This window comes from Myotis brandtii, unplaced genomic scaffold (genome assembly GCF_000412655.1).
Source record: "Myotis brandtii unplaced genomic scaffold, ASM41265v1 scaffold21, whole genome shotgun sequence".
Lineage (NCBI taxonomy): Eukaryota > Metazoa > Chordata > Mammalia > Chiroptera > Vespertilionidae > Myotis > Myotis brandtii.
In genome coordinates this window covers 1,749,915-1,763,344 of record NW_005357846.1, presented here as the reverse complement: position 1 = coordinate 1,763,344, position 13,430 = coordinate 1,749,915, and positions in this window count along the sequence as shown.

The following is a 13,430-nucleotide window of genomic DNA, read 5'->3' as shown; positions in this document are numbered from 1 at the left end:
GGCCAGGGCAGGTGGGAAGCTTGGCTTCCTCCATCGCAGGGGCAACCAAGCCTCCTGCTTGCTCTAGCTCTGTGGTTGCCGACTGCCATCTTGGTTGGGTTAATTTGCATATAGTTGCTCTGATTGTCTGGTGGGCATGGCTTGGGGACTAGCAGACGTGGGGTCAATTTGCATGTTTCTCTTTTATTAAATTAGATTGATTCTCTAAGATTGTCTTGGTAAACAATCATAGCAATTGAAAAGATTTTTTTCTTTCATTTTCTAATTATCACTTTTTAAAAATTTTTATTCTCCTTTTTTTTTTTTTAGTATTGCATGGGTGGGACATTGATGGAAATTCACCAGAGGAAAGGATAGTGAATCTCACTCAGGATTTTAATAGGATTACATTTACACTTTATGCTTAAAGGGGGATTTGGGAAATTCTGCCCTTTAGAAGAAGCTGGATGATCATTTCTGATAATAACCTTCTTATAATTATTTTTCTACAGCTTGTATTGTGATATCTCTGGTGCAGGGTAAGTGGAAATTGTGACTTTTACCCAGGGCAGTAGGAAATCTGTGTGATTATTTTAAATTATACTAATAACCTGGTACTCTGTTAAGTCATTATGCCTCTAAAAACACATAAAGTAGGTGACATTATAATAAAAATTTGCATGTGTAATAATGATTGCTTACCAGGGTAAGTGGCATGACTTTGGACATGTATTAGGTGATGGACTTAGAACTCAAACTGTGTTACAAGCTAGAACCAAATTATACTTTACATAACAAATATGTCTGCTGCATAACTAACCTTTCTTCTGCTCCATAATGCTAAGTTATTAAAGGGTGATCTTTGTCTCCCAAAACTGGACAGTTACTTTTCCTTCATGTAATTTTCTCCAGTCTCTTCTGTAGGTCACTAATGGATATGTCCCACTCTCTCAAAAGATCAACTGATGGCAGTGATTTATGGTATTATACAGACCCAAAATTTCATGATACTTTTTCCATTCCCTATCTTTTTATTAAAGAAAATGGATGCCTGTAGCTCTTGCTTTGCAATTATATTATTCTTATAATTTATTAATAAATAAGGCATTTATTCTCTAGGAGTCTAGTTTTTCCACCTGATGGCTTTCAACCCATTTTTCATATTTAATTCTATAATTAGTATCTTTCTCTATTCAACATTTTGCCAAATTAGACTACTCACGTTCTATAAAGAATCCCTTCATTTAGTAACCACCATACTTTGTCATCCTAATCTCCCCATCCTTATGAAATAGTTTTACCTTTCTTCTCTGAATATCAAAATTTAAGAGTCGTATAGGAATCTTACAAGACCCAATGAAATATGACTCCTTCAATAAAAATGTCTCATCTCACAAAACTTTCCTCCTAATGCACCCTTCTCCCATTAATTTCATTAATATTTCACTTAAGGATCCTATTCCATTTTGCCCAATGTTGATAATTAGGTATGCTTATTCCCCCTTTTTGAGTAGATAAAATAATCCAGTTTTCACAGGACAGAACAGTTACACCAGTTTTTTAAAGAGTTTATTGAGATACCATACCACTAAATGCACCCATTTAAAGATACATTTCAATGGCTTTTAAAAGCATATTCCTATAGTTATGCAAGCATTATGAAAATATAATTTGGGAACATATTATCACGTCAGAATGAAACTTTATACCTATTGGCAGCCATTTCCTATTTTTCCAATTGCCATGCTCCAGGCAACTACTAACCTATTTTCTATCTCTATAAATGTTCCCAATCAGGACATTTTCTATAAATGGAATCATATAATATCTGAATGGCTTCTTTCATGTAGTATATCTTCAGGGTTCATCCATGTTATGGCAAGTATTGGTATTTTATTCATTTTTATAGACAACATTTCGTTGTATGGATATACAACAATTTGTTTGATTGAGATTTGGGTTGTTTTCGCCCTTTGGCTATTCTGAATTGCCACTATGAACATTTGTGTACAAGATTTTGTGTAGATATATACTTTCAATTTATTTGAGGATATAGTTAAAAGTTGAAATGCAAGATCATGTGGTAACTCTATGTTTAACATTCTGAGAAACTGCTAAACTATTCTCCCAAGAGGATGCAAAAGTTTACAGTCCCATGAGCAATGTATTAGAGTTCTATTTCCCCCTCATCCTCAGCAGCATTTGTATTGTCTGTGTTTTGTTTTGTTTTGTTTTAATCCTCACCCGAGGAGTGAGGATATTTTTTTCCCATTGATTTTTAGAGAGAGTGAAATGGAGAGGGGAAGGGGAGAAAGAAAGAGGGAGGAAAGAGAGAAATATCAATGTGTCTGTCACATCTATTGGTTGCCTCCCACATGTCTCCCAACTGGGGACAGGGATCAGACTTGCAACCCAGGTACGTGCCCTTGACTGGGAATTGAACCCAATACCCTCTGAGGCACAGGCTAACGCTCTAACTACTGAGTGACATCGGCCAGGGCTGTCTGTATTGTTGTTGTTTTTTCATTGTAATCTTTGAGTGACATCGGCCAGGGCTGTCTGTATTGTTGTTGTTGTTTTTTCATTGTTATCTTCCTAGTGGGTATAAAATGGTATGTTCCAGTTTTAATTTGCATTTCAATAATGAATAATGATGTTGAAAATTTTTTCATGAGGTTCCTAGCAAATTACATATCTTCTTTGGAAAAATTTCTACTCATATATTTGCCCTTTTATTAATCGTGTTATCTTTTAATGTTGAGTTTTTTATTATTGAATATATACATAAAGTAATATATAAAGTGTTCTTTCTACATTTTAAATACACATCCCTTATTAAATATATAATTTTTTAATATTTTCTCTCATTTTCTGAGTTGTCTTTTTAAATTTTTTATTGTGACATTTAAAGCACAGAAATATTTAATTCTAATGAAATCTAATTATTTTATCTGTGTTCTGTCACTTGTGTTTTTGGTCTCATATCTAAGAAACTATTAGTTATCCAAGGTCATAAAGTTTTGCCTCTGTGTTTTCCTCTAAGATTTCTTTTATAGTTTTAGCTCTTACATATATTTCCATAATCCATTTTGAGTTCAGTGTTATGTATGATGTAACGTACGAGTCCAAATTCATTTTTTTTCATGGAGATAATCACTTGTCCTGGCACCATTTGTTAAAAAGACTATTCTTTTCACATTAAAATGTCTTCAGATCATTGTCAAAAAATTCAATTCATCATAATGGAAGATATTATTTCTGGACTTTAAATTCTATTCCATTGATCTCCATAGTTATTCTTAGGCCAGTTATTGCAACATTTTAGTAAGTTTTGAAATTAGAAGCAGCCCAGGCAACTGCCATGTTAATAATTGCTGAATTTTTTCCAAAAACTCTCTGAGGATAGGTCTTTTCCTGCAGAGGAAGCTCCCAACCAGATAAACTAATGACAACACACTATGAATTGGACTTTTCCAGGAAGAGGTCAGATAGGTCAAATGGTGACAATACTCTACAGATGGACCTATTTGAGGTCCAAACTTGGTCTTCCCTTTCCAATATTTGCATACTTTCTGGTTTTGACAGCTACTAAGGTTGCAAGGCTATTGGTTTTTAAGGGTTCTATAGTGTTGGGAATGGGAAGACATAAAGTTATAATGCAATAAACCCTATTGTTCTTACCAGTACCAACAGTTTTCCTTGAATAAACACTCCTCATATTTTACAAATCTTTGGCTCATTTCTGGAGTTTAAAAAAGTTGATTTGACCATTTTGCCAGTGTTTCCATTGTTTTTAAGGAGGAGATTTATGGAGGATCTTTCTTTGTCATTCCAGAAGTGCTATTTCCAGCTCTAGGATTTTAAGAGTAATAAAGATATTCTGTAGTTAAACTGTTCATATTAGGCACTGACCACTTTAAAAAGCTTTTGTTCAGAGACTAACAATACATAAAAATATAACAGCAGAGTCATAGCCTATAACAAACTTACTGTTTAACTGGCATAAAGATAGCCTAAATATAAATCGTTAAATACTAATGTAAGGCAACATGATCCATGTCAAAAAAAAAAAATCCAGGACAAAACACCCCTAGTCTTGTATGGTTAAGCTGGATTAACATGGATAAGTACAGGTTATAGTAGTGTTCTTTAGGGCAAATGCTGATCAAGATTCAATTTGATTTAGAAGAAAATATGTGTCAATTTATCACCTTGTTGTTAGAGTCAGGATACCATAGCCCTACGAATTGTTAAGAATAGAACTGGCTCTGTGGGCAACTTGTAAATACAGGCATTCTGAATAAATATTCCTGAATTTATGCACTAAGTCATATAATTTCACCTCACTTACCTCATTGTTTCTGGTTTGTAACATAACTGCCCCTGGGCAGCCCAGAGAACATCAGGAAGTATAAAAGCAATTTTCAGTGGAAATCACAAAGGAATTTTGTTTCAGGTCACAGAATAAGATTTTACTAAGTAGGCTAGAATTCTGGTCTAATGCTATTTATTATTCTTAGATAGAACATTGGAATATTTTACAGGAGAAGTAATAGTCAAGATACAAGTATTAGTTATATAAAAAATACTTTAAAACATTTCAGCTAATATTAATCTTTCTAGAATCCAATGTGCCATATTCCTTGAATGGCTCAGCTCCTTAAGCTTACTACAGATTTCCTTTTCATGTACAACCAATTTTTAAATGAAATTATTTCTTAAATAAAATGCCCCTTTTTAAAGGTTTTTGGCCAATCAACAGACCAAAATTTCCTCAAATATGTATATTTTAAAGAGATGAATGCTGGATATAAACCCAACATTATGTTCAATGATTACTCAGTTGAAATTAATCAAAATTAATAGTAACCAAATAATTGGTCTTTATCCTATGTGAATGAATTTTATACCCGCTTTGCTAAAATTGATCATGTATTAATTCTTCAGTTCTTGATGGCCTTCCTTTAATTGTTTCAGAAATTATCATTAATGATCTTCAAAACATTTGGTGGTAACTTTGAATATCTATATATATAAAAGCCTAAGTGACCGTTCAACCGTTTTAACAGTAACTATGACACACACTGACCACCGGGGGAAGACGTTCAATGCACAGGCAAGGAAACATGGAACATCCTGATGAATCTCAGAGGGAAGCAGGGAAGGAGGAGAGTGGGAAGAGATTAACCAAAGATCTTATATGCATACTAGAGGCCCGGTGCATGGGTTTGTGCATTGGTGGGGTCCCTTGGCCTAGCCTGCAAGGATCAGGCCAAAACAGGCAGTCCAACATCCCTTGAGGGGTCCTGGATTGGTGAGGGCACAGGCCAGGCCAAGGGACCCCACCGGTGCATGAATCTGTGCACCAGGCTTCCAGTAATAATGTAATTAAAAGGCTTAGATAACATGATGAATGAGTTTTTTACTTTTCTACTTTATTCCATGTTTTTGCAGAAAGTTCTGGTAAACTAGGACCAATAGCAGTGCAATTTTCTAAAGCAATGCTTGGGCTGCAGAAGAGACCTTGGAATGCCCTTGACCCCATTCTCTGTAGGCCACATGAATCAAGACTGGTGCATATGTCTTGCTCTTAGCTGTTGACTCAGAATACATTCAAGAGTCGAACAGGGTCAGAGCAACATTCTTAGCCTCTAAGTGGTGACATTTTCAAATGTTTGAGTATGAGGATCATTTTGTTGAAAGAGCTAATTTGTGCATTTGAAATTATTCATACTTTAATGAAAATATATCTCTCTCCATAAAAAAATGTACAAAGAGTTATAAGAAATAGGAATGTTCTGAAATCTCCTAACATGAGATGTCCTTCTCTACTCTTGTTTAACAAGGGGAGTAAACAGGGAAGTAACAAGGGGAGAACAACTATATTGACTCATGCCCCAAGTGGGGAATAGTATGGCATTGTATGCCAAGCTATTGAGCTCCTTCAGTCTCTTTTGATCTATTTTCCCACCTTTCTTGTAACCTTTATGAAGAGTTGCATGATGTGTGGAAATTGAGTGCATCCCCAAATCAATGCCATTGAATATGTTATGTGATCCCTCAAATATCACATAAAAATTCTAAGAGCATTATTACTACCACAGCTGTATATATCATGCTTAAGAGTATTTAGATTGGATATCAACTTCAGTGCAAAATTGAATGCAGCTAAAAGTTATGATTTAGCCTACCAAATTGTTAAGTATTACAAAATTGAATATTTGCATTGGATTTTTTCCCCAATAATTACAATAATACTTCAGACACCTATGTCATTTTTTATCAAGGGGTTTCAGAGTTCTTTATAAATATTTATTTGCATATCTCACTCCTTGTCCAGTGTCTTTAATATATGCAAACTGATGGTGAAATTGAGGTATTGCTTTAATATTGCTTTAATAGTGAGTTGGTAGATGGGCTAAAATATGAAACGACTCAACACTCAAATCCAAAGCAATTTACATATTTACTGTTAAGTTATAAGGAGACTTTGTCACACATACAAAAAAATGAGTTTTAAACATTTGATTGCTTGTTTTTAACTTGTTTTCTTTTATCCATCTGCAGAGCAGGGAGATATATTTGGCACTAGAAAGAGGAGCTTGACCAACATTCTAACTAGAATGTGGGGGTTGGGGATATGAGAAGAGATAGGAAGTGCTAGGCAATTTGAAAAAGGCATGCTTTGCATTTTTTAAATTAAAACCATAACTTTCCCTCCTCCCTCTCCACAATTCTACATACATTCTATGCACCAAGGTCTAGAACCTCAGTACAAGATAAGCCAATCACAGCAGGCTATGTTCTTTGTATTTAGTGATCTACTTTTAGAGACATTGGTATTTTGGGCCCATCAATCACCAAAATATTGAAGTAGATATATATCTGTCTTCAAACTACTATTGAATTGCACTGATCAAATGAAACTGAAATTGAGTGTTTTATAGAGAGAAAGTTTGAATTGGCCATGAGATATTGACTAGCTTCTTCTGTAAACTTGCTTACCATTGAATTTCAGATTCACATATTTTGGTGTTTTAAGGATTTTTTTTGTTGTTTGGGGGTTTTCTTTTCTTTTCTTTCTTTCTTTTTTCCCTTTGGTTTACTCAGGAGAGGGGCCCCATCAATATGTGGAGCAAAAGATGTTGAGTAGAGCCTGGCCAGCATGACTCAGTGGTTAAGCATCTACCTATAAACCAAGAGGTCACAGTTTAATTCTCAGTCAGGGCATATGCCTGGGTTATGGGTTCAATCCCCAGTGTGGGGTGTGCAAGAGGCAGTTGATCAATGATTCTCTCTCATTGCCTCCTTCTCCTTCTCCTTCTCCTTCTCCTTCTTCTCCTTCTCCTTCTCCTTCTCCTTCTCCTTCTTCTTCTTCTTCTTCTTCTTCTTCTTCTTCTTCTTCTTCAACTCAATTAAAATATATTTTTCAAAAAAAGATGTTTAGTAGAAGTAGAAAACCTCTATGGTTTTGCCTACTAATTCTAGGTTTATTTCTGTTTGCTTTGTTTTGGTTTGGTTTGGTTTTCAATTGATTTCTCTCTTTACTTCGTGGATTGCAATTTAGTTTAGTAATGTTGTCATGATTAGCAGACTAATTTGAGTTTTAAATTGAAATTCTTCAATTTTCATATCTCGTAGTTTTTTATCTTGTTCAAGGATAATTCTGTTTTTCTTGTTTAAATTTTCTACCTAAAAGAAACTGTAACTTAGAAAGTTGGTTGAGCATGCATTTATTTCCTGTTTACACACTTTTATGAAGAAGGTTTTATTTTCTCAGCATTGAAGATGAATGGAACACTTGTTTTTATATTTTGGTTCCTTGTGAGTAATCACCTGTTGATCACTAAAAAGATAAATAAGGCATGGAAGTAAAATAAGCAAAATTTCCTCCAGATTTATTTCTTAATATAAATCAGTGAAACCAGAATCCAGGGTTTCTTTTTCTTACAAGTGTGAGAAATGTCTCTTTCAAAGAATAATAAGTTATAATGAGTAGAAAGAATATTTCATCCTTATTGTTATGAACAGTCAAATCTGAAATTCCTATATGTCACAGACTATTATGGAAGAGGTGCTGGGACATTTTTTAATGGTTTAGTCACCAAACATATGGTGTTTTATTGGTCTCCTTACTGCACACAACTCAAGTTAACATTTTATGAGGTTCAAGCAAACTAATGGGCAAGAGTTCAAGGAATGGTGCAAGTGTGAGTACCCAAATACTTTCATTACCAAGATTGGAAAAGTTACTGAGAGTGAAATGTTCTACAGCAATGGAGTCAAAGTAACCCAAATCCTGTTAGAAATTGAGCTAAGGAGAATTTCCACTAATAAAATAAGTAATCAAAATATTATGCTAAGCTTATTATCTTGTGTTCAATTGTGAGACCACACTTTGGAAAATAGAACTACCATACTTACTGGAATTTCTATCAACATTTATTATGATGATTTCACCATAAATATGTTTTCACTTATATTAGGTTAAATGTCACTGGGCGAAGGTGTGTAGCAAAACTGTCAGCTTTTAGTTTCATGTCACAATATGCCTTTGGAAATGCAGCATGAAATCTAGAATTCTTTTTTCATTCTCAGTTATCTTGTAAAATATGGAAGTAAATAAATGGAGCCACTAAAGAGACTTTTCAAGATGCTATTGGTAGTCACTAAATGTGCAAATAATGCTTATGTTTTGAGAAGATAGGTCTCATTTGCCTGATTCTAATCAAAATAAATCTCAGTAACATGGAAGTCTCAGTTAAGGAAAGATATTTTTAGTATAAATTATCTATGCAATTATTTCAATTCTAAATTTCACTTGAGGGCATCAACCTGAATTTTGTGACTGAAAATATTATTACTAAAATTGAAAATGGAAGCATAGAGCAATTGCTGTGGTGATTTTTATTGTAGGTGTCTAGGAGTGGACAGCTAAGTTCAATATTTTCCTTATGAAATTCAACCTAAAATTTTAAAAATGGTCTTTTCCAGTATATATGTGTGTGTGTATTTGGAATTTCTTTCTCCTACAATGTGCAGAATCTTTAATAAGGATGTAGGCATGTGCACATTTCTTTAATATTTCTGTATTTGAATATCTGTCAGTGAATTTAAATGTCTTTATGTTTAGAGTGACCTATTTCTAATACCAAAAATAAATCTTGGCTTTGTCCACAATGAACACTGAAATATTTTTTGTTTTATCACTCCTTAGGCTCATCATTTTTCGAGGTAGGAAGGCTGTCACTTTTACTTCCACGATTTGCTGTGAAAACCTTGTGTTGGAGAAGAAAGTCTACTTTGACAGATTTTTCCCAAAGTCTGATCCTACTATTTTCATAAATCGTTGAAAGTGGGTTCTACTCCAATATTTATGCTCTTAGCATGCTGGAAGAAGTTAAAGCATTCTCAGCACCACCATTCAATCTGCAAATGTGATCCTTGAAACTGCAGCATTCTTATAACAAAACTTACAAGAACCTGTCTTCTTCAGAACTTCAAACACATACCATATACTGTATTACTGATGACCTAATTGTTTTCCGTTTTATTTAACCTTTCATTTTGGCCAAATTGTTTCAGCTTTCAGAAGAAAAAGGTCTTTAATAAGGATGTAGACCTGGGTGAATTTCTTTAGTTGATTATTTCTCATAACCTAAAAAGTAAAGTGCTAGTTACAGGCATGCTAGGACAAATGTCAGTTCCCAATAAACTAATCACTTTTATTTTTTCAAACTGATATTTCTTAAATGCTTGATCACCACGACTTTAGAACAATGGCTGAATTCTGTGCAGGGCTGGCAGTGGAGTCTGCTCCCTTGTTCTGCATATTTTAACCATGGTTCCACGTTTGCACACCCCATTCTTGAAAGCACTGCAAATGGCCTATCAAGTATTTCTTCCAACAATATGTACTGCTATCCTTGACAGGAACTCTGTGAAATAGAATTTTCTCCATCTTCCTAATGTTATCTTAGGAATAAATTACTATTTTTAACCCTTATAAATTATCCTTAGAGGCAGTTGGCTATATTTCTTGTCTCTTCATGAGCTTGTTGCAGTATAACAAAGCGAAGAGAGCATGTAGTTTGTAATCATGCTTTGGTTGAAAATCATGTTCTTCCGTATAATAGATGATTAATCTTAGAAAAGTTCTAAACTTTCATAGCCTTATGTTGACACTTGCAAAGAAATCCTTGGTAAAGTTTTTATGGAGAGATCACTCAATTTGGCAACTGATGACAACACTAAAAATAGATATGGAATACCATGCCATGCTTTTGTACAGGAAATTAAGTATTTCTAGAATCAAGAAGATAAAAGCAAGGTAGAAAACCAAGACTTATTAGGAGAAAATCTAGGCAATAAAATGATAGTCTGATTATAAATCAAATTATGGACCATTTAATCTTGGTATAAAATATAATTTTGAAAATTCTACCTTTTTCATTAGTAAGCTAAGCAAAAGAGAATGATATACTAAATGGTGGAGAAAGAAGGAGATGATAACATAGTAGAATAATTAGAAAAAGTTTTTGACCAACCAAGGTTATGGAAGAAAGAAGACTGGTTTAATACTGGTCAAACACTGAGCAAATGAACTTAGTGTAAAAAACAATAGCATTTCATCTAACCTAAATAGTTAGGCTGCATACGTGATCCTTTTCCCTTTACAGCTGCACAAATGACTCCCAAGCTCAGATTTAAATGAGTCATAGTCAAGACAATCAATGTTTTCATAAATTCAGTAAAATGAGTCCTGTTTTCTTTTTCCCCAAAATCCCAAAATGTTTTAGTGCCCATATCTTAGTAAAAACAATTGTTTTGGACCCATAGAACCTATGATATAATTAAGTAGAGGCCTGGAACTCAGGACAAGCTCCGAGGACTTAAGGACTTGCAGTTTAGTGGCCAGGCACCAGGAAATTGGACAAGGATTAAGACAGTGCACAAGTGCTGGGTCTCTGGAAGTGTAGCTGCAGTCATTGTTTGACTGAATCTAAATGAAGTCATAGACATCTGGTAAAAAGGGAAGGTTGGGAAAGGAATGTCAAATTGTTTTTAGAAAATGGACTGAAGAAGAGGTCATAAATGAAAGGAAGGGGGAAATTGGAGGGAGATATTTCAGTATTAGAAAAATATTTAACTTAGTGAAAAGCATTGTACATAAACAAATAAGTAATATTGTAGAAGTTTCAAACAGTGAAATATGAAATATTTTAAAGCTACCACATAGAGTTAAGGCACTTTTATTACTTGGTGTATTCATATTTTTTCATTCAAAAAACAAGCACTGGGGCATTGCATTTTGAGGACCCAAACTTACAAGAACTTCAGAGTAAGACCTGGGAGGCTACAGGACAGCTATAGAACTCTGGACACCACAGTCATGCCTCTCCAGAGCACAGGCCTCCTGAACTCTACCACCCTGACAGACAGATCATGTGTACCTTTGTGAGACCCCTCACTCCCTAGGCATGTGTGATTTCAACCAAGGATGCCAGGCAGCAAAAATTGGGACATCCCTTTCCCCAAATGCTGATATCTGGACATTGCAGTTGCACCTTTCCAGCTCACAGGCCTACATCAAGAAAACCCAAATAGCTCAGGGAGCTACGCTAGATTACCAAGCCCAGGAGAACCGAAATATCACACCAGCAGAACCATCCCCAAAAGAACTTGGGCAGCAAAACAGTCAGATCTAGGACACAGAAACAATTAAAACGTTATAGTAAAACATGGGGAGACAAAAAAATCAATCCCCAAAGGAGAGAAAAAGAGAAATCATCAGAGAGGGAGTTAAATGAAAAGGAGGCAAGTAACATCTCAAAGAATTCAGAGTAATGGTTATAAGGATGCTCAAATGGCTGGATGACAAATACACACAACTCAATGACAAATACACACAGCTCAATGAGAATTATGGGAGCTGAATGAGAATGTCACCAACATGTAAAGGAACCAAGCGAAAATGAAGAACGACATAGCTGCAATAAAGAACAAAATGGAAGCCTTCAACAGAAGACAAAAAGAGGGTGAGTACTGCATCAGCAAATAAGAAGACAAGGTAGGAAAAAACACACAAACACAATAGCAACTGGAAAGAAAATTTAAAAAGCAAAAGGAGAGTCTAAGGGAACTTTGGGACAACACAAAGAGAAACAACATCTGCATAATAGGGGTACCAGAAGGAGAGGAAAGGAAGCAAGGATCAGAAAACTTGTTTGAAGAAATAATGACAGAAAACTTCCCTGATATTGGCAAGATAAAAACTACGCAAGTCCAAGAAGCACATAGAGTCCCAAAGAAGATGAACCCAAAAATACCAACATCAAGACACATCATAATTAAATTGGCAAACATCAACGACAAAATAAGAATCTTAAAAGCTGCCAGAGAAAGACAGAAAGTTACATACAAGGGATCTCCCATTAAAATATCGACTGATTTCTCAAGAGAAACTCATCAGGCCAGAAGGGAATGGAATGAAATATACAAAGTCATGCAAAGGAAGGGTTTGAATCCAAGAATACTATACCCATCAAAGCTATCATTCAAAATTGAAGGTGGAATCAGGAGCTTCACAGACATAAAAAGGGCTAAGAGAGTTTATTATCACCAAGCCAGCAATGCAAGAAATGCTAAAGGGATTGCTGAAAAAACAAGAAACAGAAAGTCAAGAAACACAAACATTAAGAATAAAAATGATGACAAACAAGTACTTATCAATAATAACATTAAACTTAAATGAATTGAATGCCCCAATTAAAAGATATAGGATAACTAAATGGATAAGAAAACACGACCCATATATTTGCTGTCTGCAAGAGACCCACCTCAGAACAAAGGATTCACACAGACTGAAAGTGAAGGGATGGAAAATAATTTTTCAGGCAAATGGAAATGTGAAAAAATCTGGGGTTGCAATACTTATATCTGACAGAATAGACCTCAAAGCAAATGCCATAACAAGAGATTAAACAAGTACTTATCAATAATAACATTAAACTTAAATGAATTGAATGCCCCAATTAAAAGACATAGGATAACTGAATGGATAAGAAAACACGACCCATATATTTGCTGTCTGCAAGAGACCCACCTCAGAACAAAGGATTCACACAGACTGAAAGTGAAGGGATGGAAAATAATTTTTCAGGCAAATGGAAATGTGAAAAAATCTGGGGTTGCAATACTTATATCTGACAGAATAGACCTCAAAGCAAATGCCATAACAAGAGATTAGGAAGGCTACTACATAATACTAAAGGGAGCAATTCAACAAGAAGATATAACTCTGGTAAACATATATGCACCCAATACAGGAGCACCCAAATACATAAAACAACTTCTGGAAGATATCAAGTGAGAGATTGATAGCAATACAGTCATAGTAGGAGACTTTAATACCCCACTGACACCACTGGATAAATCCTCTAAACAAAAAA